The sequence below is a fragment of the Cervus canadensis genome, chromosome 28, assembly GCF_019320065.1.
Source record: "Cervus canadensis isolate Bull #8, Minnesota chromosome 28, ASM1932006v1, whole genome shotgun sequence".
Classification (NCBI taxonomy): domain Eukaryota; kingdom Metazoa; phylum Chordata; class Mammalia; order Artiodactyla; family Cervidae; genus Cervus; species Cervus canadensis.
The window spans coordinates 11173337-11200249 of NC_057413.1; the positions used below are offsets into that span (position 1 = coordinate 11173337).

Genomic DNA, 26913 nt, shown 5'->3' on the forward strand with positions numbered 1-26913 from the left:
CCTGAGAATCCTGCCTCCCAGGTAATGAGCATTAAGCTAAGCTCACATGAAACAGCCAGACCAGGTAGGCCCTCCTGTGAATGACTGCAGAAAGGACAAAATCTACACATCCCCTCCAGAGGCTGACCTAAACCAGGAAATGTTTGACTTTACTTCCTCCCTTTTTAGTGTAAAAGGAGTCTGAATTCTAACTCAGTCAAGATGTTTCTTTAGGACAGGAGTCCACCTTCCTCTCCATCTGCCACTTCTCTGGATATCAAAGTAACTATTCCTTTCCCCAACAACCCATGTCTGAATTTAGTGGTCTGTTGCCTATGGAGCACTAGGAGCTTGGACTCAGTAACAATTCCATTTGCTACAATGTCAAATAGAGGGCAACTTCCACTATTCTTTTCTAAGCAACAGGACCCCAGCAACCCCAGCAAGATACAGCCGCAGCTGGCTTTCAGAGTCCTGTGCCAGATGATCACATTTCATGAAAAATTACAAGGAATTTCCTTAGATAATGAGCATCTTAAAAGTGTCCTACATCTCTTTAAAAACAAGTACTTAAAACTCTTTAGAAGTAGCAACACCTGGGGACTTCCCTGGTGGTCCGGTGGCTAAGACTCTGGGCTCTCAATGCAGGGAGGGTTCCGGGTTTGATCCCTGGTCAGGGAACTAGATCCCACATGCCACAACTAAAGATCCTGCATGCCATAACTAAGACCTGGCACAGCCAGATAAAATAAATAACAAATATTAAAAAATAAAGAATTAACAACACTTGGACACATGCCTCTGAACCCACATGCTAGGGAGTGGTACACCCCACTCCTACTAGAAGAAAAAGTAACAGACATTCTACCACCACCTTCATCTGCCAGGTTTATGGGTTTATCCTAATATCATGGCTCAGGGGATTCTCACACTTAGAACTCCTCACATATCAAAAGAGGAGAAAAATCTCTCGCTCCTTAATTGTTTTGTCGAACGAGCTCTCCGAAGTTCATTTTTGTTACCTTTTTCAGGCAAAATAAGAGGCCTTTTACAAAAATTCTATTGCTAAAACAATGGAATTCTCCTAGGAATGACTTCGTTATGGAAATGAAGTGACAGCTTCTTTTATCTAGCCAGGCAGAAAGTCTGCATTTATAAAAGGCATTCAGAGCACTCAAGTGCTGTGTGTGGGAGGACAGAAAATGCTATTTTTAATTCAGATCGCAGCATTCCTCCCATACAGGTCTTTCAGTATAATCAGAATCATAATAATACTGATCTAAAAAGAAAAAAAAAAAAAAAAAGATTCCCATTTCTGCTGACCCCAGCAGAAAAAGAATGTGGGGAGGAGGAAAGGGGGAGAAAGAAATTAAGAGAATGTTGAATACAGCTTCCTTCCACTTTTAGACCACTCTGTAGGCTCCGAAATCAACCTCCAAGGCTATCAGAGCTATTATCCAGAATGAAAAGGACTAAAGCTCTGTGAGTAACAGCCTTAGATCTTCCCATACAAATTTACATTTTGCTACCTGTGACTTTTACTGTGCTGAGCTTGCAGGAATCACCAACGGCCTGCCAGGAAAGGTTAGGCGGGTTTTCCCATCTGTCCCTAAGAGCTTACATTCTATGGCGATGCTGTGGGGGATGAGTCCATTGAAACCCAATTTCCAGTTTTAGAAACTGGAAGGCCTCATGGGCAAAGCAGGAGGCACCCGAGCTGCCGGTGGGGGTGAGCAGATGCAGAACTTCCCAGGTGGGGTGTGGAATCAGCAGAGGAACCTTATACACGGCTGCTGCATTTCCTCTGGCTCTGCTGGGGACCAAAGCTTGAGGAGTGATGAATGAGATCCTGGTAAGAAGTGAAGACCAGGGTTCTGGTCCCTGCAGAAGCCGACATTGGAGGGGAGAAAAGCATAGGAGAGTAGAACTACAAAGGACAACTGATGGAAAAAGACCCTTCAGTAATAGCTGAACTAGGGCTTAGGTTTGGGCTACCAGATTTGGGCTTCCCTGGTAGCTCAGCTGGTAAAGAAACCATCTGCAAGGCAGAAGACCTGGGTTCAATCCCTGAGTCGGGAAGATCCCCTAGAGAAGGAAAAGCCAGCCCACTCCAGTACTGTTGCCTGGGAAATTCTATGGACAGAGGAGCCTGGCGGGCTACAGTTCATGAGGTCGGCCATGACCTAGGGACTAAACCATCACCACCACCAAGGTGTTGGTTTACAATCAAAAGTGCAAAATTGAAGAACAGATGGGGTCAGAGAGAGAGTTTTTAACTGAGGTAAAATTCACTTAATATTCGCCATGTTAATCATTTTTAAAGTGAACAATTCAGTGGCTTTTTATTACACTCATGATGTTGTGCAACCATCACCATTATCTAATTCCAAAAGATTTTCATCACCCTGTCCAATAGCCATAAAGCAATCACTCCCCATTCCCTCCTCCTCCCAGCCCCTGGCAACCACTGACTTGCTTTCTGTGTCTGCGGATTTGCCTGTTCTGGATATTGCATCTAAATAGAATCATACAATACGTGGCCTCTGGTGTCTGGCTTCTTTCACTGTGCATAACATTTTGAGGATTCATCCATGTTGTTACATGGATCCAACACTAAATTCCTTTTTTGGCTAAATATTGGCCACATTGCATGTGTGTACCATATTTTGTTTATCCATTCATCAGTTGATGGACATTTGAGTTGTTTCCACTTTCTGGTCATTATGAAGAATGCTGCTGTGAACATTCCTGGACATGCTTTTGTTTGAATGCCAGTTTTCAATTCTCTTGGGTATACACCTAGAAGTGGAACTGCTGGGTCACGGTAATTCGGTAACCTTTTGAGAAACTGCCAAACTGTTTTCCATAGTGTCTACACAATTTTACAGCAGTGCATGACAGTTCCAATTTCACTATATCCTTGCCAATATTTGTTATTTTCTTAACTTTTTATTACGGCCATCTTGATGGACATAAAGTGGTATCTCATTGCGGTTTTTATCTGCATTTCTCTAACCACTAAAGATGTTGGGCATATTTTCAACATCATTATTGATCATTTGTATTTCTTCTTTGGAGAAATGGGGCTGCCCTCATGGCTCAGGCAATAAAGAATCTGCCTGCGATGCAGAAGACCCCAGTTCAAACCCTGGGTCAGGATGATCCCCTGGAGAAGGGAATGGCTACCCACTCCAGTATTCTTGCCTGAGAATCCCATGGACAGAGAAGTCTGGTGGGCTACAGTCCATGGGGTCACAAAGAGTCAGACACGACTGAGCAACTAACACTTTTGCTTTTGGAGAAATGTCTATTCAAGTCCTTTGTCCATTTTAAAATTGATTTAAAATTGTGTTTTGGTTGTGCAGTTCTAAGAGGTCTTGACCTATTCCAGAAACTAGACTCTTATCAAATACATGATTTCTAAGTATTTTCTCCCATTTGTGGGTTGTCTTTTGACTTCATAGTGTCCTTTGATTCACGAGTTGTTTTTTTTATGAAGTCCAATTTATTATCTTACATTACTTGTGCTTTTAGTCTATCTAAGAACCCATTATCAAATCCAAAGTCATGAAGATCTGTCCCTATGTTTTATTCTAAGTTATATACTTTAAATAAATGGGTTAACAACTTAAATAGAAGGACTAATTTTTTGCATATGGTGTTGAGTCCAACTTCATTCTTTTGCATGGATCCCATGTGTTTTTCCAGCTTTCCCAGCACCACTAGTTGAATAAAGGTCACAGAGATTTGAATATGGAGTGATTTTAGTTCATTCTTTAAGTTTTTTGTTTGTTTCTTTAAAAAATATGTCATTTTGCAAATTTCCTTAACTGACTTTTGGTTACAGAGAAGGTAAGTGAATAAATTTGTTTTCCTCAACCCACATTCTGAAGATATAGCAAGTTTTCAAGAACCTTGACTCCCTAGGGCCATAATCCTGAGCTTTCCAGGAAGCCAACCTGTTCTTGGGTGGTGCTTTTGCAAGGACCAATTTCCAAAAGCAACAAGTAGCTTGAAATTGCTGGATTTTCCATTATTTTCATTCCATTTGTTGCCTGTTTCTTCGGCTCTAGTGAGCTGCTTCTGTCTTTTCTAGATTCAGAGATCTAGAGATCTCTGTTCCTGTTACCACCCAACACCTGCCTATTAATATTGGCAGAGAACTTAAGTGAATTCACACTAAGTCAGATATAATATTCTCTCAACATGATGTTCAAGTCCCTGTTTTGGTGTGTTGTGTGTTAGTCGCTCAGTTATGTTTGACTCTTTGCCACCCCATGAACGGTAGCCTGTCAGGCTCCTCTATCCATGAAGAATACTGGAGTGAGTAGCCATTTCCTTCTCCAGGGGATCGTTCCGATCCATGGATCAAACACGGGTCTACTGCATTGCAGGTGGATTCTTTACTATCTGAGCCATCAGGGACAGATATAATATTCTTTAAGCATGATGCTCAAGTCCTTGTTTTGATAAGCCAAAAGAATGAAGTATAGGTTGCAGCAGTCTGGACGTCATCCGTTCAGTCAGTAGCGGAACTGGAGACTTTCAAATCCCTCTAAAGTATCATTTCTCAAGCCTGGCTGCACATTGAGATCACCTAGGAAGCTCTAAAGATGCTGTTGCCTGGGAACCCCCAGCAGAGATCTGCACTTAACTGAGCTGGGATGTAACCCAGGCAAAGGGATTCTGACACGCAGGCCAGGGGAAGCCAGTGCCCTGCAGTTAGGCACCTGGGGTTGCTATGTACTCCTCGGGGTCTCAGAGACCACTCTTCCGGCCACTTCCCACTGCTTGCAGACAGTTAGGGATATACACTCATTTTTTTTTTTAAGTTTTATAGTTGCAGATTAAGACTAACAAAAACAGTTCTCTGTATTTGCTCTCATTTAACCTTCGTAAAAGCCACGGACAAGGAGGGCTTCTCTTATTTTTATTCTCAATGATCATTGAGGAAGCACACTCCAACAGATTAAGCAACAGCCCCAGATCACAATTTCTGAAGTGGTAGAGAAGGGATTTCAGTGCAGTTCTTTCAACCCAAAAGTCTGCATCCTTTATGTCCTGTCTCTCAGTAATTTTCAAGGCGGTGGAAATTATGGATGTGGTCACATCATTCGGTACCAGGGCCCACAGGGGAAAGAGAAGCTTTACATCTTGCAGGATATGTGTACTCACCGAAAAGAACAGTGGGCGCTGCCTCTGCTGTTAACTGCTCTTTCTCGGTTGTATGTACATGGGTGTGTGAGGATGTGTGGGTGTGTGAGTGTGTGTATCCATACAAGGGAAGCAGGCCTCGGGGGTACGTCTGACTTCAGGACAGTGCGACATGACTCCCAAACTGTAATAACTGGGGAAGGTTTTCAGAGACGGTGGGGGAACAGTAACTCTTTTCCCAGTGTAGGATAAGACTGGCAACACGCCATGAAACACCTTTAATCAGTATAGAAATAACAAGCACGGAGGAAGCTAACACTTGGTTCACTTGTGAATTTAATCTCATGCCTACATATGATTACAAAGCTCAAGCAGCTGAAAACCGCAAGAGTCAAGAATATCAGGCAAAAACACCAATACTTAAATATTTAAATTCTTATAGCAGAGAAGACACAATAGCAACATAACATTGTCTTGCCTATCAAAGCACAAGGCACATTCCCAAACCTTTCCACCACAATAGAAAAAAGTCAGAATTGACAAAAACATATTAGTTATGGTGGGAGAAGCTGAGAAGTGAGTTTCAAGTTACTTTTTCTTCCTTTTTCTAACTGGTGCACTCAAACAAATGTGTGGGTCTATGCATGAAAGTGTGTGCACATACACACACACCAGGCCTGTAGAAAAATACATTTCAGTCTGATCATTTTTCATAGATCTAGTTTATTCATCCTTTAGACTAGGGGCAGTGGGTTCCAATGCTATTATTCTATATCTGTTATTACTACATAAGGAAATTGGGAGAGTTTCTATACAACCAACTTGGAGCCGGAAAGGAATAAAAATTTACCCGAGGTTTTCTTAAGCCAGTGTCAGAAGTTGGCTAGAAGAGAAAAAGTTCTCACAAGTGGGAGTCGTAGCTGCTTGTCTCTTAATTGTAGTGAATCTGACAAGTTTCTTTCCAGTGTATCAAGACTTTACTCTTCAAAATCATTCTGTGTGCTCTGAATTGCTACACTTTTAAGCTAACTACTTCTCAAAGCGCTGTTTAAAAACTGACATTTTCAACCACATCCCAGGCTTAGAATATATCTAAATTTGCAAAGTCTCATTGGCTCTTAGGAGAGTGCTACTTTAAAAAATACACTTGACAGCCAATCTCTTGAAAATGATTTGTGCAGAAATTGTGTTCAAATTACTTTATATCAAGAGATTTAAGAGAAAATGTGGTTTTCTTTGTAATCGGCTAAAAATAATGATATCCTTTATCTTCAACTGAACATGTACATATGTTGTATAAGCTGTTGCGTTTAAACAAATTGAAAAACAGTAGGAATCTGGCTATCGTCCATAAAGAAACAAAACTTGCCCGGAATATCATTGTAAGCATTAAAAAAATACAATTAACTATTATTTTCCGCTAAATTCAGTCCCACATACAGAATCAGATTGTCAGCTGGGTCCAAGGCATCAAATTACAAAAGCTAATGTCTCAAAAACAGAAAGGAAACTCAGTTAAAAGAAATGACTCCAGTACAATTTTACATAAGGAAAAAGAGAATAAGGGGAAAGTGCATTTATATTTCTACAAATTCCTTTTGAGTTACTGGGGAGTATGTTATTTAAATTCACCCTTATAGACACAGCACACAAGTCACATCCTTAAAACATTCCCAGTGAACATTTTACTGAATATCAAGTGCAAAGTGCTGCCAGGTGAGGTTCAGACATGGAGAAAACATGTTCATCACTCTGAATCCTGAATACTGATTTTTAAAACATAAAACTAGTCGTCACCAACTTTTATCATTTTGGAGGATTTCTCATCACCATCAGTGATTTTCAAAACCGTTTTTTTCTTTTAATCAGAGCCCTGCCTTCAAATGAAATTTTATATAGAAATCTAACACACACAAAAAATAAATAAAATTGAGACTATTCATAGTGACCTACTGGTTTCTCCATTCCCTACACATCCCCTCATCACCACAAGGACTTCTGGAGGCAGCCCCATGGGGGTCTGGGGGGGCTTTGAGAAAGCCTTAGGCCACTGGTCTGAGGGGCATGAGCTCCTTAACATGGCATATGGAACCCTCCACACTTTGCTCCTTTACTTCACAGACTTATGGCCTCACCACCCCACCTGTCACATGATACGTCCTCATGTCATCATGCCTACTGTTCACTGCACACGTTATACACCATGCTGTTTGCTCCCCACGTTTGGTCTAACCCATCAGTGGCATTCGGTACATTCATACTGCATATAACCACTACCATCATCCAACTTCAGGACTCTTCATTTTGCAAAACTGAAATTCTGTACATAAATATGTTATTTAAAAAACCTCTTAATCATGTGCTTTAATGATCTAGGGTATGATCTAGGGTGTGGAATACCCAGCTTCTTCACTTCCCCTTTGCCCCCCACCTGCTGTATCTCTCACCCCTTCTCATCCACACTTGGGACCTTCTTTAGTGAGAAATGTGGTCAATGTGGTTAAGACATATGGTCAGTGAAACTCCTAGTTACCAGCTTAGCTACCAGCTAGCAGTTCAGGTTGCTAGAAATGAATATTCTGGATTTTTTTTCTTAAGCCCTCACTGATCCCTATTAACATAAACTGTTAGGAGTCAGTCTGCACCCCAGGACTGTCTGGGCTCCACGGAAAGTACACCTTTAAGGAGCAGATGCATCCGGGTCCAAGAGCCTATGGCTAACACATAGCTTATATAGGAAACCCATGCAATTTTATGTTCTATATTTTAACACCTCTGAACTTGGGACTTACTTTTTTATAACCTCATGAGCTCATAAAATAAAGTGATAGCATTTCCTTTATTCCCCCAGGAAACTAATCATTATATCTATCAAGGATCTTATCACCAGAGGATCAGAGAAATTAGAGAAAACTGGTACATGTTTTACTTTTGAACAGAGAGACTTTTAGTTTAAAATGCTTGCATGAACATGATCATATCTCCGATCTTACAGTGAGAGGACTACAAAGTAAAGTAGAAAAGACTTAAAAAGGGTGACAAGTCATTTTAGTGGCTGGCAGAGGCCAGCGGGTGACCTGGACGCCAGGCTGGGACCCCATGCTAACTGCTACCCCATAAAAGTCTCCACTGCTTGGCCTCGGGTTCACCATGTGTAAATTACACAGGGCAAATTAAAATTCAAACTGTGTGAAGCCAGTCCTGAATTCTTTCCTACACCAGCATTCAACAGATCTCTGACCTGGCCGAGAGTCCTCAAGGGGAAGAGTTCAATCCTGAACCACTTTGCACGGCTGGTTGAGGCGCTAGATGAGGGCGAGAGCCCACCTCTTCCTGTGTTCAGCTCCCCGGCTTCCACTTCTGTAGCTCTAGTTCTACTTCCCAACTTGGACCACAGTTACTGCTTTCTACTTCATATCAGCGCTGTACACCTAGACTGCTGAGCGAGGGGCCCAAACCCGGCCAGACACCATCTATACAGCTCTGCCTCTCAGCTGTGATCAGCCTGGATACCTTGAAACACATAAGGTGGGCCACCAGTCCTCACGGCGAACACGGCGAACACATCAGTAACCCAGATGCCAACCTTGACTCACCAGGACGCCTACCATGTGCCAAGTTTAACCAGCCAGCACCAATGCCACCAGACTTTTTGTTTTCACCAAGAAGTTAAAAGAGCGTGGAAAAGGTCCTTCTATCAGGTGTGCCTGGGGTGCTGGTATCAGTCCTATTTTTGAGTTTCTATCATTAGGTTAGGCTGGGCATCCCCAATCTTATCAAAGTTAATAAGGTAAAGAACGCCTGTGGGCTTCATCAGAAGGGAGAAGGGTACCTACCGCCTTCTAAAATAGGAAGTTACAGTCAGCAATGAAGTCTGGAGAGTACCCCTTCCAAAAAAGGGGAGGAGGAGGGTGGCATTTAATACGAACTCGAGCCAGATTTGCTGAAAAAGCAGGCTTCATTCCTTAACAAAACGGCAGCTGACTGCTTACTGAGTACTTAAATTTCCTGAAATATTGTACTATAACTGACCATGGGCGTTGTCACGAGGCCCTTATTCCAAAAGCACAGTCAGGAGCAAAGCAAATCAGGGTCTTGGTGATAACTTCAGATGATGGAGAACAAACTGCTATGCTCCTATCTTTCAACATTTAAGGAATTTCAGTGTTGCTTCACTTGCCAGACTAAGTGAGTTATAAAAAATCCCTGCTTTCTCATAAAAGCCTCCACAGACCCAGGCACGATGAATGCTGTCCCAGGGAGGAGTGCTATCCCATTTCCTCCTGGAACAAATAATCCTTTTTTTGTGATTCTCCTTTTCACTTCATCTATGGGACAGTGCCTACTCCCAGGCTGAGAGCATCATGCTTTTGGCAGGGAAATGACTGAAAAATCTTGGCGTCGGAGTTTATTATAAACTGGTTACACAGGACTGGAAGACCATCGGAAGCCCTGGAAAAATGAGAACTATTATTTCCAGGGTAACAGAGAGGTTGGGCCTTTTAGCTGGAGATTTGTTTTCATTTGTTCACATGCTGTGATTCATCTTTTGGGTGACAGCAAGCAGGCTCTATCATTTTTAAGTTCATCATTTTGTAAGGAACCAAATCCAGTGGAGAAAGTGTTTTAAGGAAAATGGTCATTTGGGATTCTAATGATTTTTTTCTAGTATGGTCTCTAATATTTTTACAAGAGCAAAGTTGATGTTTGCCCGCTCCTTCCCCCCTTTTTAATTTCCAGAAAATAAGATTTTTTTTTGGTGCAGGTCAGGCCACCAAGCAGTAGTTTAGAAATGGAGGATTTTAGCTTTAATTCCCCTCCTCCTTCCTTATTTAATGGTAGTAGCTAGACCAGTCCACAGAACCCGTTTTTATGCTGAGTTCAAGAATCCTGATGTCTTGTTCAGAAGTGTTGGAGGATTGATAAATTAATGTTGGTAAATCCCTTGCAATTCCCAGGTCAAAGATGTGAAATGAGTAATACCAGTATTTGTTTTAGTGGAGTCAAGGTGATGGATTCAGTCCAGTGGGCCTAATTAGCATCCAAAGCTTGTAACTTAAAGGTAGGAGAAAAGTCTTTTGCAGTACTTTTACCCAATTCTCTTTTATGCTCAGAGCATATGATATGCTATGAGTAAAGGGCATGCTCATGAGTATTGATAACACTGTATTAAGTTGATGAAGGTAAAAATAAATGAAAGGATGAGTGGATGAGTAGATAAATGACCCACTGGCAATCAAATACATATACTCCTTCCAGGTTATACATGAAGGCTGCTTCTTTAGAGCCCTGTCTTCCTCACCCAAATTAGCACTGCAGAAACATATCATAGGGCTTTGAGTCTTAAAATATAATGAAATTCCTTAAGTCAAATCTATGAGATTTGGTTAAAAACTTTCCATATGGATTTGTCCAATATTTGAGGTAATACAAACATTTTTGGTTTAATATTTGTTACTATCCTTCCCTCTGTTGCCTAAACTGATAAAAATAAATAAAGTTTTTCTATTACATTGTACTTAGAAATTCTCTACACTATAGAAGTTACTTGAAATTAATGAATAAGTAAGTGGATGGACAAATGGGTACGGGATAAGAGGCATTACCCAATCTCAGCTTTGCAAAGTCAGAATGAGCCTTGAAAGCTTTCTTATGCCTCTAGGAAAGGCTGAAGATGTACTGAAGACAGCTACTATCAAAAACACAGAAAATAACAAGCGCTGGCAAGGATTTGGAGAAATTGGAACCCTTGTGCACTGTTGGTGGGAATGTAAAGTGATGCAGCCATTGCAGAAAACAGCATGGAATTTCCTCAAAAAAAAAAAAAAAAAAACAAAAACCAAAAATAGAACTACCATATTATCCAGCTTGTATTTTTCTTAACAAACCTTTATGAGAAATGGGCTCAATCATGATTTTAGTGTTTAAGAACTTCTACTGTGTGGAAACTCTTCTTTACACTGAACACTCCAAAGCCAAGTTTATAATTTACTATGTATGCTCAGAATACAAGGGGAAGGTTTTTTCCAAATGGACCAAAGATCGAGTTCCCTTAATTTCTGAGTCCACAGAAAGCTTATCATACTGTTGCTCTCCTAAATTTTAAACAACAAAGTACTCTCTATGGAAAACATAGTCTCTTGAAACCAAATCCGTCAAAGCTAGTTTTTGAATACTTACAAAAGTCACCTAAAAAAATTGTTTTTTCTTTTAAAGGAAGAAAACAGGTTTAGCTAGTAATTATTCTTGGGAGTATGACTTTACAGCTTCCAACACTGGATATGTCATTATAAATTTTAAAAAGCATTTTAAAGATTGCTTTCTAAAGCAACAGTAAGAGGTTAAATTGTATAGTTGTGAATACATACTCACTGGAAGAACAGAAAAAACTCTCCGTATTGTTTGGTACCCATGCTGCTACAGTATTGGTCCCCAATATATCATACCTTCCTGTATCTATGTTCACATTAACTGAGCTTGGTTATGTGGTTTGTTTTGGCTGGGAAGGTATTTAAAAATGTAATCAATACATATAGACCCAGGTATACTTGTGACTTGGGATAAAATTCCTGCTGACAACAGCATCTCACACAAATTCAAAAGATATTGTATCTCAAATGACTTAAATGGGAGTCAAGATCATCTGCCCTCAAAAAGTATTTATCAGATGACTTATAAAGCAGTTCAAAAGATGATAAAGATAATGATCCTGTAGATTAAAGTTGTAAATAAATTTTACATTATATGAAAGTAGAAAAGAAAGAAATGTTTTTAAGTTAATCTACTCTGACTCCAAACATACTTGTGAGTTTAAGTACAAATCTGATTCTTTGAACTGAATCTCTAAGTGCTTAAAATGTTTACAAGTCAAGACAAGTCAACTTTGGCAAAGGATGGAAGATAGCTTAAATCTGAACCTATTTCTCAGATCCAAACCTCTTCTTGATCTGTATATCTGAAAAGACATAACATCCTACCTGAGATATCTACTAAAAATAATTTTCACCACCTTAAGAAAGCTACTATCAAAAACCGAAAATAACAAGTGTTGGCAAAGATGTGGAGAAATTGGAAACCTTGTGCACCATTGGTGGGAATATAAGATGATGCAGACACTGCAGAAAATAGTATCGAGGTTCCTCAAAAAATTAAAAATAGAATTACCACACAATCCAGCAATTGAACTTCTGGGTGTGTACCCAAAGAATTGAAAGCAGGAACTTGAACAGATATTTGTACACCCATGTTCATAACAGCATTATTCACAAAAACCAAAAGATGAAAGTCACTCAAATGTGAATAAACAAAATGTATATATGTACAGTGGAATATTATTCAGCCTTAAAAAGAAGGAAATTCTGACATATGCTACAATATGGATGAACCTTAGGAAAACTGTGGTAAGTGAAACAAGTCAGTCACAAGGACAAATATTTATATGGAATCTAGAATCCACTTACATGAGGTATTGATAATAATCAGCTTCATAGAGACAGGAAGTAGAATGGTGTTTGCCAGGTCCCCAGGTGGAAGAAGTGTGGGAAGTTATTGTTTAATGAATGTGGAGTTTCAGTTTTACAAGATGGAAAGAATTCTAGAGACTAGTCGCACAACACGTGTGTATTGATACTGAGCTGAACATCTAAAAATAATCAAGATGATAAACTGTAGGAGTATTTTACCACGATTTAAAAAAAAAAAAAAAAGAATGTATACCTTAAACTCAACATTTTCAAAACTCTGTTCTGTGCCTCCTCATCCCTATGAATAACACATTCCTTTCCTTTCTTGCTCAAGCCAGAAATCTGGGAATTATCCTGAGAATACCTCCCTATCCTTCATCCACATCAGAAACCTACAAGTCCTACACAGCTGACCTTGAGAAGACATGCACCTTGAACTCCTATACTTCTAACGTTGCTGCCACCATTCAAGTCTAAACCGCTATCACTTCCTCTCTTGTCAGCTTCAAGTTCCCCCCAGCCCCCCATTCCCTGTTTTCTTGCCATCCTCCAATCCACCTGTCTACCAAGGCCCTCATGTGACTTTCCAGGTACTTACAATAAAATCAAACCTCCTTGTCAAGTCCAGGGCTCTTCATTACCTGCGGCTTGCCAGCTCTAACTTAATCTCTGTCTCACTCACCCTGGCCTTCAGTCACTTGGGTTCAAGTTCAGGTTCTTTGAAAGTGCCAAGCAGTTCTCACCTCAAGGCCTTTGCATATGCCACTTGCTCTGCCTATCCTCAGTTCAATGTCATCTCTTAAGCACATAAGCTCCTTGAGGGCAAGACTTTCAATCCTTAGCACAAATTTAAAAAATCATGTCAGATAGCAAAAAGTATCATGAAAAGAAGCAGAGCAGGGTAAGAAGCCTGAGGTGCTATTAATATTTTAGATAGAAAACACAAGGACGACCTCTTGCAAGTGGCCTTTGCATATTCATCCAGGTCATTTTCCTATTCAAACATGCTTAAGAGCGCCTTCTGACTTTCTTATTATGGTGATTATGCAACTACATTTCTAATCATTCAGGATTAAAACCCTGATGTCCAACTTCTGACCCTTCTCTATCCAATCTAGTCTCTAGTCTCCCTACTGCTATTTTTAGTCACATTATCTCTCTTACCACTTCCTGTCTGGAAAATGATGTCCCTCCCCACTCTACTCCATCCTTTACACATATGCTAGATTAATCTCTTTAAACTACAGTCTCAATCAATTTACTTTTTTGTTGTGAAATCTCTTGTTGTCTGATTTAAGTCCAGACTATCTCTGCCTGACAGTCCATAGCACCACTTCTATTGACCTTTCCAGCTGCATCTCACATCTTCCCCATCCCAGGCAAAAGGGCTGCTTCTTCCTTGGACATAGTCTTTGTTTCCTAGAATCTGTGCGTTTTGACTCATTGGCCTTCACCATCCTACCCACCCCTGCTGTAGACTAACCTAAACCTCAAGTCCACTTTCAAAAATCACCTTCTCCATGAAAAATTTCCAGATCTTCCCAATCAGAAATGATCACTTCCATCTCGAACTCCCTAGGACATATTTTTTTTAATCTTAATTATACATTTTATTACATTGCCTTTTATGCCATAATTACTTGTATACTTTTTCCTGTCACTTTTCAGCTCATAAGATTCTGGAGGCCACAGCCTGTATCACCTGACACCTTGTTTGCTGTAAAGTCACTACGTCTTGTCTGACTTTTTGTGACCCCCATGGACTGCAGCATGCCAGGTTTCCCTATTCTTCACCATCTCCCCGAGTTTGTTCAAGCTCATGCCCATTGAGTCAGTGATGCCATCCAACCATCTCATCCTCTGTCATCTTCTCCTCTCAACTATTATTTTGTTTCCCTGAGTTCAGTCCTTGGACCAGCAGCACTGATATACCTAGGAGTTTCTTAGAAATCCAGAATCTTGGCCCCACCCTCAGTCTTGGGTGAGGGAACCCAGAACCTGCATTTTAACAAGTGATTCCTATGCATTTGATCAAGTTCATGCTAGCCACTCATTTCATATCTTATTGTCTTCAGATATCTTCATATCTTATTGTCTTCATATCTGATTGTCTTAACTGACTAGGGAAAAAAATGATCAAAAACAGAACATAACTTACACAATCCAAAGATAATTGTGAATGAATAAGGCTTTCATTAGGTAAAACTGTATTAAAGCTCCATAGTCAGTGGAAGGTTAACTATCAATCTTCTGAGTGAGGAAGACAAATCTTGCCTTGGCCAACAGCTGAGAAGATTTTGTGGTTTTATAAAGCTTGTCCACTTGTGAGTAGGAAGCCAGCTGAGGATTTGACCAAATGCTTCCCTAGAGGCTCAGCTGGGAAAGAATCTGCCTATTACAATGTGGGAGACCTGGGTTCGATCCCTGGGTTGGGAGGATCCCCTGGAGAAGGGAACAGCTACCCACTCCAGTATTCTGGCCTGGAGAATTCCATGAACTGTATATAGTCCATCGGGTCGCAAAGAGTTCGGACACGACTGAGTGATTTTCACTGGCCTAACTTCACTGGCCAACATTATAACTCTCCTGTAACACATCGGTTGTGAAAATATTTACATTAAAGCTTTGAAGAGTTTTCCATCACATCCAGTAGATTATAACACAAGTGTGCTGTAGATATAAGGTTTCTCATTTGGAGGAACAGCAGCACTAGTTTGCTCTGCTCTGTAATAAAGCTTTTGATTTTTTCCTACCTGGTAGACAAAGCATAGTAAGGAAATACAGACGTGATGTGACACGTACTCAGCTCCCGGGAAGTAGGTGTTTGCTGGGGGATGGGAGGCAGTGGCCGTGGGGACGGGCCTTCTTCAAAGGCACCGTGCTGGCCACTAGGGGGCATCCGCGTGCGAATCAAATCAGCCTGCCTTCAGACTTCAAACAGGAGCTACCCGGCAGGAGAACTGACAGGGCAACCACCGTCCACGCCCCCTCATAAACGGGCAGGGAGCAACTTCCGCGACGGGAACGATCCCTAACCTCCTTGGTCTTGTAGCAGAAGAGACACTGTGTGATGAGCTGGCGTCTGCTGCAGGACGAGGGGCTGACTCGTGATCCTCTTGCCTGCAGGTCGCTCCATCTCCGTTGTTGGGGTGTCTCGGACCTTCCGCTCTCCCTTTCTCTCTCAGAACCATCCCAGCCACACAGAGAGCCCGGGCCATCCCCCTTCTTCTCCAGACTACCGTCTCGGGATCTCGGAAGTTCAAATTGATAGACGCCGCTTGCAAAAGTGGCCTCCGGGGAGCGGGAACACGAGACGTGAGGCTGGGGAGGCCTGGAGCGAACAGGATCGCCTCTGAGCGGGGGCAGCAGCGGGAAGTGAGAGGGTCAGTCTCAGGCCACCGCGCTGCCCGAGCCGTTAACCCACGGACAGAGGAGCGGCCCAGGCGGCTGGCTGGCCCCCTGCACCTGTGTGGCTCAGAGTGTGGCCGCGGCCTCGCCCCACTACCTTTCTCCTCACCGGGTCCCTCTCATCTCTGGGCAGACTCCAGGGTGGGTCTAATTACAGGATGGGACGCCCGGAGGCAGCCAGGTGTGAGCTGGCAGCGGAACACACGCGCCGCCCCTCCCCGCGACAGGGATGCTCTCACCCTCCAAGCCGCTCCTCAGCCGCTCTGCCACCCAGGGCTGATAGGAAAGGTTTTACCGCAGAGTTTTCATACATAGACCCCCCTTCCTCAGAAAGCCCCACTGATTAGCGTGTCCCTAAATAACTCCCGCAGAAAACACCAGTGTCTCTGATGCTGTGGAGCCGTAGCATCTACGATGATCACAGAACCAGGAGACAGCTGGAAGCGACGAAAGGACGACCTCCAATCCTGTTCCCAAACCCTCAACTCTGCGGAAAGTAATGCACTGTAAATGAAAAGGGAAGCAATGGCTTTGTTTACTGTTCTCTTGCAATTAGGAACCTGTACTCCATGGACACCCATTTTGCAAATTCTTATTTAAAAAAAAAAAAAATCGCTCCCAAGTTCTAAACATTTAAAAGACACTCTCTTTTAAGACAGAAACAACTTTAGAATGCAAGCCCTATTTTTTCCCCAATATGTCAGTAAGCAAAGAGCAACAGAATGGGCTGAGCCCCGTCTATGGCTGAGCCTATGATGTTTGCTCGAACTTTGCCTGTAGGTTTTCAGACACCAAGAAGAGCAGTGATGGCCTCCCTCCTGCAAGTCAGAGTCAAAGCCCAAGTCAATTAGCAACAGAAGAAGATGCATTACAACAGTGACCTGAAGAGTGGCTCAGGTCCTCCCGCACCCCACTGCCACCCCCTAAAGAACAACGAACAGCCAGCATCACTTTCTAGGAACTTGTCAGTGACTGTGATCACATGTCCTCCTTCAACGTAGATCTCCTTTGACCAAATATTGCATAGCAACGATGTGGTTAAGAGGCCCCTGGGACTCACCGCTGACACAGAAGGCTTTGTAAGTGACATATCTGTTCAGTATCTGTTCTTTTTAGCAAAGCACATTTCCAAAGTTCAGCCAATGGCTAGGGAAACGTTTGGGCCGTTGAGAATCCCCTCTCTGGCAACAGAGCTAATCTCCTGTATGAATTTTTCAGTCCCTGCATTGAGAAGATGTCTTAAATACCCAGCAACATGTTTATCTTCATTAAACAGTGAACGCCCTTTCAAAATCCGCCAGGACAGAGATTATTGTTCGTGCTAATGGAAAGTGATCAAAAGCCCGCAATGCTTTAGCTAGCTTACTCTGAAGCCTGTTCCTGCTTGAGTTTCTCTGCAAAGTACATCAAAAGAACATAGATATCACTGGAAACTTAAAATGTTTATAATCTTCTAGTAACGAGTGAGAGACTACACATGAAACTCTACAAGATGGGGGAACAAAGTGGATCTCCACCTTCTCCCTGAAACACAATACATCATAATCTATACGTAGTTCAGCCTGTCTGTCTAAATGTACACTCTCCCCCATCCCAGACATATTCTAGGCTTCCGACCATCTTGCTATATCAAATGAATATTGCTTAAGAATCAATCTAACAAACTGGCAATTTTATGGGTTGGCAAGAGGGCTTGAAATGAGGAGGAATGCCAGGTATCTCCCATGTCAAGTGGGACCCTTGAAGTTTGAAGAAGGGGCAAAGCTTTCACAGAGACGCAGTACAGATGTCAACGAGGGCAAGCAGGAGGGTCTATCTAGCAAGGGAAGCATCAGGAAGGTCAAGGGCCTTCGAGGAAGAGGGACAGCAACCTGAAGGCCTCCTCCTCTATCACGCTTTCTGCATCCCTGGCTGCAGATGCCTGCTTCCAAGAACCACACAGAAAGCGGAGAATAAAGGCAAGCGATTAGGAGTTTTCTTCTCCCCTGTGAGCATCTCTCCAGCCTATAGTCAAGGAAAAGAGACTGGGGCTGATGAACTCCTGAGTCCCAGGAATGTGGCACCCAGCCTGGTTCTTGGGAGCTGAGTTTAAATTGTGTGCAGTTCACGCACTTTGCTCCTCTCATTAGACTGTCCTCTACCATTAGAGGCAGGAGCCTATGAAAATGTGACAGGACGAATCCCAGGAAGTAAAAGGGGAATGCAAACTGTTTCTCCTCTCTCCCATCAAACAGCCTCCTTTCTCTTCTCCTTCAAATCAAAACTGGCACTCTCCTGTTAGACCAAAAAAGAGAAAATGGTGTGCAGTGACCTGGTGAAGCTCAGATGAATTGTCAGCTTACAAAAATTTGACCAGCCAGTAAAATGTTACCACGTACCTCCCAGAGCCTTGGGAGCTTCTGTCTGGTAATGAGGCAAACCAGCAGGAAAGACAGACACGGTTCTAAGCGTGGACCACAAGCCCTCTCTCATCAGCGACGAGATGCCCCAACTTAAATTCTACTTTTTTGCTCATGTTTAAGCCATTTTATCTCTACCAGAGGGCCAGGATGGAGATGAAATTGTCATCTGATGACTTTGCTGCTGATTTAAGAACTGATCCAAGACCTTGGGGAGGGCAGGGCAGCAAAGGAAGAGAGATATGAAAAAGTTAGGGTCAAGACAACACTCAGTTACTCAAAGGGGGCTCATCTTAGTCTAAGGTGATCCTCCAGTTCTACCCAAGAAGCCTCAACTCACAGAATGACACTGTCATTAAAATAAGCTCAATATATATATATTGCTCAATATATATAAATATATATAACATAGGATATATATATATATATAAAACATATAGGATACCTTCAATGACTACTTGGGCTCAGAAAAGTCCATTATCTCTGACTCCTTCCATTGCTTCTTACATCCAAACAATCACCCCGTCCTGGTCAAGTCTTTCCTTGTAGAGTCGACCACATCTGCCCCTTCATAACGCTCCCAAGTTTTCAAAATCTTATCTCCTTTTCCTGTAATAACCTCCCAACCATGGCCCCCGTCTCTGGTTTTCTCCTCACCACCTCTTACGCTGTGAACACAGTTACAAAGCTAATGTCACCGAAACAGGAGTGGTTCCATCACCAGCTTGCTGAGAAACATCCAGTGACTACCAACCTCCACTTTAAGACTGTGTCCATAAGCACTGCCCCGTCCATGCTGAAACAACATGTACTCAGAGCCCTCCCTCTCCCCTCCACGACCTGTCCCTGCCCCCAGCCCCAAAACAAACAAGCACCATTTTCAAGAATCTGTGAGTGAGCACAATCATGGGCCCTCCAACATTCAGGCTTCTCTGGATCAAATACTACATCCGGAGACATGGTTGAAAGGCACATTCTTTAGTCACACACATAGTATGAACTCACCCTACGTTTCTAGTACAATCTTCCCACATCTATGAACGCACCACTTTCCATATGGATTCACGCCCACAGCTTCCAACTCATTGTTCACATTCAACTGCTATGCCTTGCTCAGCTATGTTTTGCCCTTGGCCAGATATTTCTTCTGGGGAAGGAAATGACAACCCACTCCAGTACTCTTGCCTGGAAAATTCCATGAATGGAGGAGCCTGGTATGCTACAGTCCATGGGGTCACAAAGAGTCGGACACGACTGAGTGACTTCACTTCAGATGTCCCTTCTCCATTGACCTGGAGCAGGATGCGCAGTCTGCCAACCCCAGGATTGGGGGGGGTGGGTGGGTAGCAGGTACACCTTTGACAGCCTGATGCCAGAGTGCAGTCAGATACTGCTGGGCTGGAATTCCAGCAGCATCCTGGACAAGCTAACCTCTCCTTAATTCAGTGTCTTCATTTTTAAGGGAGGATAGCGATCTCTACCTTGTTCAGGAGGAACCAGGCTAGGAGGGCAGCCAGATAACACATGAACCAAGAGGTCGGGCTGCAGACAGACAGTGACTGTCTGGTCAACTGTCCAGATGTGGCTGAGACAGGGCTTAAGCCTGGAAGGCTGGGGAGTGGAGTTCACCCCCCAGCTGACTTGGATCTAACCTGCCCAGGTCTTCATGACTTTCCACTCACCGTGATGAACTAACGTTAGCTCTGTTACTTTATTATTATTATTAATGCTCTTTTGAGTCAATAACATTGAGGCAGGCTTAACTTCAAGTCTGGGTTTGGGGGCTGGCACGTGCATTCCTGATACAAACATGATCAGGGATGAGGTGTCACTCATCCCTAGGTTCACCCACTCCTTCACCCTACAGGTACTCATGAGACACCTACTGGGTGCTGGGTGAAAGAAAACCAAAACTGAATGAGCAGACTCAAAAGATGGGAGCTTATGTATAAAAGACTGAATTCCACGTTTAGGACATAGCAGGGGGCACATGCCTCTTGCAAGGCAACGCTTTCATCACTGGTACAATTCTGCAGGTTTTCTCTCTCCCCCTGTGATCATGAGGAAGGCCTCTAGGATGAAAAGATCCATGTAGCCTGCATTGGGGAGCTATGTGTGGAGAACAGGGTCTTGCAGAGACACCAGATCCACAGTGCACACTCGATGAGGGAGGAGGGAACTTCTACTTTAAGCCAGTGAGAGTGCAGGACAGACTCTCTGCAGCACAAGCCCATCCTGTCCTGACTAATATGATGGCTTTCATTTCCTCTATCACCATTTGGCAATTAATCATGTGTAATAATGCCTTGTGATCATCCTTATACTCATTGCCCTTTACTTTTTTTTAAAATTTCCTTAACTTTACCTGTCATCATGCCTCTTTTAAGCAAGAGCCTCTTAAATATAGTGACCTTCGTTTCTACTCACAGGGCTCTCCTCTTCACCCTCCAATCCCCCTAAATTTAGCAGTGAGCCTTGCATACAGCAACTGTTCAACTCATAATTGATGATTTAACATTTTCCCATTAAGAAATAATCCCCCTAATATAATGACAATTATTTACTCTCAGTAACTAATGCCACTCCACTGGCGTGGATAATTAGGAATTAAGCACAATAGCTACTATAAAACTTTAGGGACTCACCTGGGGCCCATGTCAGCATGGCCTCAGGATTCTTTGTCAAATAATCCTAGGTTGGCTTGGTGATCATCTCTTATTTGTGTTGATCCCAGCATCTGTGGCCCTGTTTAATGATATGTTTCTGGGCTTCCTATTCATTCATCTGTACATTTAAACAGTCCTAAGGACCAGCAATGATAACAGCTATGGAAACATAATAGCCGTGAGACCGTAGGCTAGTCACCTCATCTCTCTATGCCCCAGTGTGCTTATCTGTAAGGTGAGAGTAAAAAAATGTATCTTGTAAGGTTGTTGTGAGAATTGCATATGTTAATATGCGTAAGGTACTTAGGAAGTTAAGTACTCAGACACAGCGGGGGGGGGGGGGGGGGCGCTTCCTAGGGGGCACAGGGGTAAAAAAAAAAAAAAAACCCACCTGCCAATGCAGAAGACACAAGAAATGTGGGTTTGATCCCTGGGTTGGAAAAATCCCCTGGAGGAGGAAATAACAATGCCTGGAAAATTCAATGGATAGAGTCTGGCGGGTACAAAGTCCTGCAGGGTTGCAAAGAGTCAGACACAACTGAGCTCGCACACACACTAAACGCTAAAATCATTTCCTGAGCACCTGCTGTGTGGCAGATATCAGAGGAACAGGCATGAATAAGAGGCTCCCCGGTTCCTAAGGAGTTTACAATCCAGTAAAGGTGATTAAATATTGATACGTAAACAAGTAAGTGAATTGAAGTGTTACAGAACCGGATCCAGAAAGTGCGCGCGCGCACACACAAACACACACACACAGAAAAGGCTGACTTGCATGCACACACAGCTGCACACTCTCACGTGTACACAACTCCTGGAGACTGCTTACAAACAAGACAGTGCTCCTTTCCCCTGGAAGAAAGGAAATTGGAAGGTTCCATGGAGAACTGACAGCTGACCTGAGTTTATGATATGAATAAGGTACATGCCAGGCAAGATAAGGCACAAAGACATTCAAGTAATTAAATGTAAGAAGAGGCGAAAAACCATTTATTCACGTATTCATTCAGCAAAGATTTATCAAATGCCTCCTCTGTGCGTGTATTGGTTTAAGTCCTGGGACACAGCAGTTAATGATCCTGACAAGATTTCTGCTTTCGCTACCTTCTAACAGAGAAGACTAACAATAAACCAGTTAACAGATACACAAACCAAGGAGCTAGGAAGAAAACCCAGTGTGCTGAGATGGCCAGAGGGAGACTGGGGACACACCAGACTCCCTCCCTCCACCTGTAGAAGTGTAGAGAGTGAGAGGTGAGAGGAGAGCCACGGGCCAACACCAGACTCCATCCCTTTGTTTTTCCACGGGAAGAATTTTCCCTAAACCCTCCTAGCCTCCTATTCCATCCTTTTTCTTTCCCAGAAATGTGGAGTGAGGTACCTGGCTGGGGGCTAAAGCCAGGGTGGACCACACCTCTCCCTGGGAAACCATAACTTCACTGGGTAGAATTATGCTACCGCAGGGGAGGGAGGGGGAGAATTAGGTTCTCTTTTTCCTTCCTTCTTCACACAGACAGTGGCCCGCAGGCTCAAACCTTTCCTGCAGGTAGACTGTGACCCAGCCCAGACCAGAGAAGCTCTTTGAGAGTCTCATCCTAAGATACAACTTCTCAGTTAACAGTTGCCAGTCCCAGAAGTTCACCCTGGCTCCATCTGCCTTATTTCACTTGTCTTATTTCTCAGTTGGCTCAGGACTTGGGAAGGAACGAGTACTCTTTGAAAATAAAGGTTTTCATACAATAAAAACCTTCCCTCCCTCAACAGACCTCAGAACTAAATCAGGAAGCACTATCCTCATCTATCAGACCTGTCATCTTAATGAAAAATCCTTCAAATCTCTTACTTAATAGCTCCAAAGACACGGTTTGGGTTTGACTGAGAGGTCTAGCTCAAGAGGCATAACAAGGCAAATACAACAGAAATAGCAAATATTGGGGGAGAAGGGAGATGACTTCAGTGCCACTGTGAAACCCTAGGTACACAGTTCATGGTCCGTAGCCACAAGGAGGAAGAGGAAACGTGAAATCTTTAGATAGTCTTACCTTGTGATTTCATATCTACATGTTTTTTTTTTAAAACCACACCAGGAAACGAAATTTTTGAATGTATCTTTTCTCTTTTAAAAATTTAAAAACGTTTAGTATTTACACACTTGCCTCATTGCTTCCTTATGAAATTGGATGAGACCAAAACATTATCATGAAGAAATATCAATGGTATAGTTACTATCTACAAGACCCAGTTCTGAGCATGAGAGAGATAATAATTTTTAAAAAGATGAAGAGTAAAAAGGATGGCTCCTAGGTTCTTTACCTAAAAAGACTGCTCAGGCCCCCAAAGTGTTATGTATCAAAAAAGGAGATACAAGTCAAATGTCAAATAGATGGTAAAGATTTTTTTAAATGAGTCAGTAGTTTGGTGGGGCGAAGCATCTGCTAATATCCGGAGGGATTACAATGGTATCATAGAGGATTTTTTTTTTTTTTGCCACACACATGGCATGTGGGATCCTAGTTCCCCGACCAGGGATTAAACCCACACCCCCTGTATTTTAAGTACAGAGTCTTAACCACTGGACAGTCAGGGAAGTCCCCATGAAGGATTTGAGAGATGAGAAAATGCCAAAGAAATGTGAAAACCCCACCCACACACACACACTCTGGAGAGACTGCAGTTAGAAACTGCACCTCTTGTGGAAGCCCCGAGAAGATACGCCATGTGCGAAGGATCGCTGGGTGCAGCCCTACAGGGCCTGGCCTCGCACTGCCCCGAGAGGGCTCTCCTCAACCCCCCGTGGACCACATTAAATGTGGCCTGTTTCCCTGGATTCCACCCCGCTCCGTTTCCCTGTCCACTCTCAGCCAGGAGCAGCTGAGCGCCATGTACAGGAAGCACTCTGCCCACCGTGCCCCTCTGCCAGGGCCGCCTGGCCAGAGGGCTGATTAGAAGAACAGGCTCTCACCGACGCGGGCCGGGCGGTTCTCTGCCAGCACACTCGGGGCCCTGCAAAATTTTACTACAGACACCGCCTTCCCCTCGCCGAGCCCCCGGCTCGGTGGGACAGGAGGCAAGTGTTGATAGCAGAGACGGACAACAATGACCCAGTCCACACGCTCTCCAGGAGAGGAAAGGCGGGCCGGGATAACATGGAAAAAAGGCGGGGGGCACGGGGCTGTGTTCATCCTGCCCAGGACACACGGGCTGCCTCGGCCATGATATTTTTTCTGGCTGCAGAGACATGTTGCTATGTAACCAATACATGCCACTGCTACTTGGCCTCTGGCAAATAAAATCGCAGCGCTGGCGGGAGTCTTTCCCTTAAAGGGATACCATCGAGTCCGGGCGCTGTTCCAGCCCCACCGAATTCCATGAGCTGGAGCCCGGTGGACCCCTGTTTCACAAAGTGGACACTTGTACGGCACATGAGCCTGGATGGTACCAACACGAGGCGTGGGGATCGGCCTCTGAGTTGCTTTTTAAGAAACTCACAGCTTCAGTGTATTTTTGGTTCCCCACAACCAGTAAAAGCAAACAGCGTGTAGTTTTGGGGAATAATGATTTGATGCCTCCTGACTGTGGACTTCAAACGACTTACAACCCAGCAGGAAACTGAAGTTGCCATAAGTGGCTCAGCGTGGATTCAGGTGGTCCTTATTTCCCTGCTTTACCGTTCCTCAATTCATACCCGTCTCTACCAGTTTTTTACTTAAAGAACAGCACAAAACAGGCAAGGAATTCGGTACTTTCCTCCTTTCCCCAAGGCCCTTAACTGTCTCCTGTTTTAGTCATGATCAATCTCTTGGTTCCACCGAGAGCCTCCGATTTCCCCAGGGAGCAGCAGACCTCGGCGTTCCACGTTATAGTGGTGTGCTCTGGGGGATAAACCTTCTGGGCTTTTCTTGGATAAGATGAGGGAATGGAAACCCTCACAGTTCTAATGATGCACAGTTCACACACAGGGAGTACGTGGGGACAGGAGACATCAATTCTAGAGTAATAAGCAGGCGAGATAGGCAGTCCTTAGTGAGTCAGCAATCCATGTTCTAAATTCTGTACAGTATGCGGGTAGAAAGCGGACTGTCTCTGTACCCTGATGAGCAGAAAAATCAAGTTCCTTTTCAAGGACTCCAGGAAGGGCCGAAGAGAAGCCCTCAGTCTGTCAAGATAAAGTGATTAGGTTGAGAAGTGGGATACAATGAGGGACACGGGCTCTCAATACTAGGTTTAGACCAAACTCTGGAGGTGATGAGACGTTTCAGAAATAAGTGCACTTAGATCATCAACCTAAATGAACGTGATCCAGAGCCAGGCGTGGAACAGGTGTCTTGAAAGAACAGGCAGGTCCACCTTCTGGGATCCCACATTTGTACATTCTCCATAGTACCCCCCAACGCACTCTCATGTAAAAAGCATACCTTTTTTTTTTTTTAGAGAAGGAACGCTCCTCTGAGGGTCTATGACTACAGACCAAATTTGCACAGCACGGCCAGAAACCTGCTCGGCCCCACTCTGCAGGTGCAGGCGGTCCCAGGCGGGGGCGTGCCGCCCTGCAGCTGGCCCGCATGCACTGCAGGTGTGCCTCGGAGTCTAGCAGCAAAGCAGGTGGACCCCGGAGCCCCAGCACGTGACGGGGTGTTGCAAATGCGGTGGTTTGTGAAAGGGGCAAAGGAAACAAAAAACAGGCCTTTTCAGAAGAGGTCCCAAACAAAAATGGTTCTGGATACCGCCATGCCATCAGCTTCTCTAGGTAGTAGCCAAGTATGAGAAACTTAAACAGGGGAGAGTGCTCCTCCTGCCACTTGTCTTGAAAGACAGAGGTATGGTGTGGTGAGGGTGCGTTCAGTCGTGTCGGACTTTGCGACTCCATGGACTGGAGCTCACCAGGTTCCTCTGTCCCTGGGATTTCCCAGGCAAGAATCCTGGAGTGGGTCGCCATTTCCTCCTCCAGGGGAACTTCCCAACCCAGGGATCAAACCTGGGTCTCTAGCCTCTCCTGCATTGGCAGCGGATTCTTTACCATCGGGATAACATCAGGTTGAACCACCTGTTAACTGTATTCTCAGAGGTCACTGGGGTTCAAAAGACAGCACTGTGTGGGGTTGGGGGGCCATGACCGCACACAGCTGAGAGTCCAATGCCTCCCTCATAATCTAGGCTCAGAAGAGGGTGGCGGGGGGAACGGAAGCCCTCGGGACCTCAGCTGTCCCATCTGTACACAGGGGCTTTGCCAGATGGGCTCCAATGTCCCATCTAGTGCTCACATCCTATTATTCTCTGTCGTGGTGTTAAGACAATATGTCACATGAACAAAATGCATGGGTTCTCCTTGCCCATGGCCATGGTTCTGTACATCAGCCACTGGAGGAAAAAAAAAAAATCCCCTCTCATCCTTTCTGCAAAATGAACAAGGTAACAGCAACAAAGAAGACCAACTTAGAGGAGACAAAACCTGTGAACAGCCAAAACAAACGGCAGGAAAACACCAGAGGGAACCGTCCCCTCGGAAGGGAAGAGGAGACGCAAGGAGTAGGAAGAGTATCTCGGCCCCAGGTGGGAGAAGGCCTACGGATTATGAGTGCCTACCGGGCGAGGCGAGAAAAACACACACGTGAAGGAGTCAAAGGATCACTCACCCTGTGAAAACAGCAGTCTGGTCTCTCTTCACCCAGAAAATGGACTAATTTCTTTGGAAAACTGGAAGAGAAAAAGAGATAAAAAATAAAACATTAAACCCATCCTATAAATTGGCTCGGGGACGCGGGCCAGGAAGATGAGACCCCCTAGCCCCGGGCCCCTGGTTACTTACTAGGCACACAGCTAATGTCTGAAGACCGTGGACCTCCC

General features: G+C 43.9%; 1 protein-coding gene across 14 annotated transcripts in view; it reads right to left on the reverse strand.

Annotated features, from left to right (window-relative positions):
- Positions 1-26913, reverse strand: part of ATXN1 (ataxin 1) — a 404850-nt gene that overhangs the window by 156930 nt on the left and 221007 nt on the right. For all 14 annotated transcript variants that reach the window (XM_043449232.1, XM_043449225.1, XM_043449231.1 and 11 more), the window contains one exon: positions 26703-26763. The gene's annotated coding sequence lies outside the window, so the exon portion shown is untranslated. The remainder of the gene's footprint in view (positions 1-26702; positions 26764-26913) is intronic.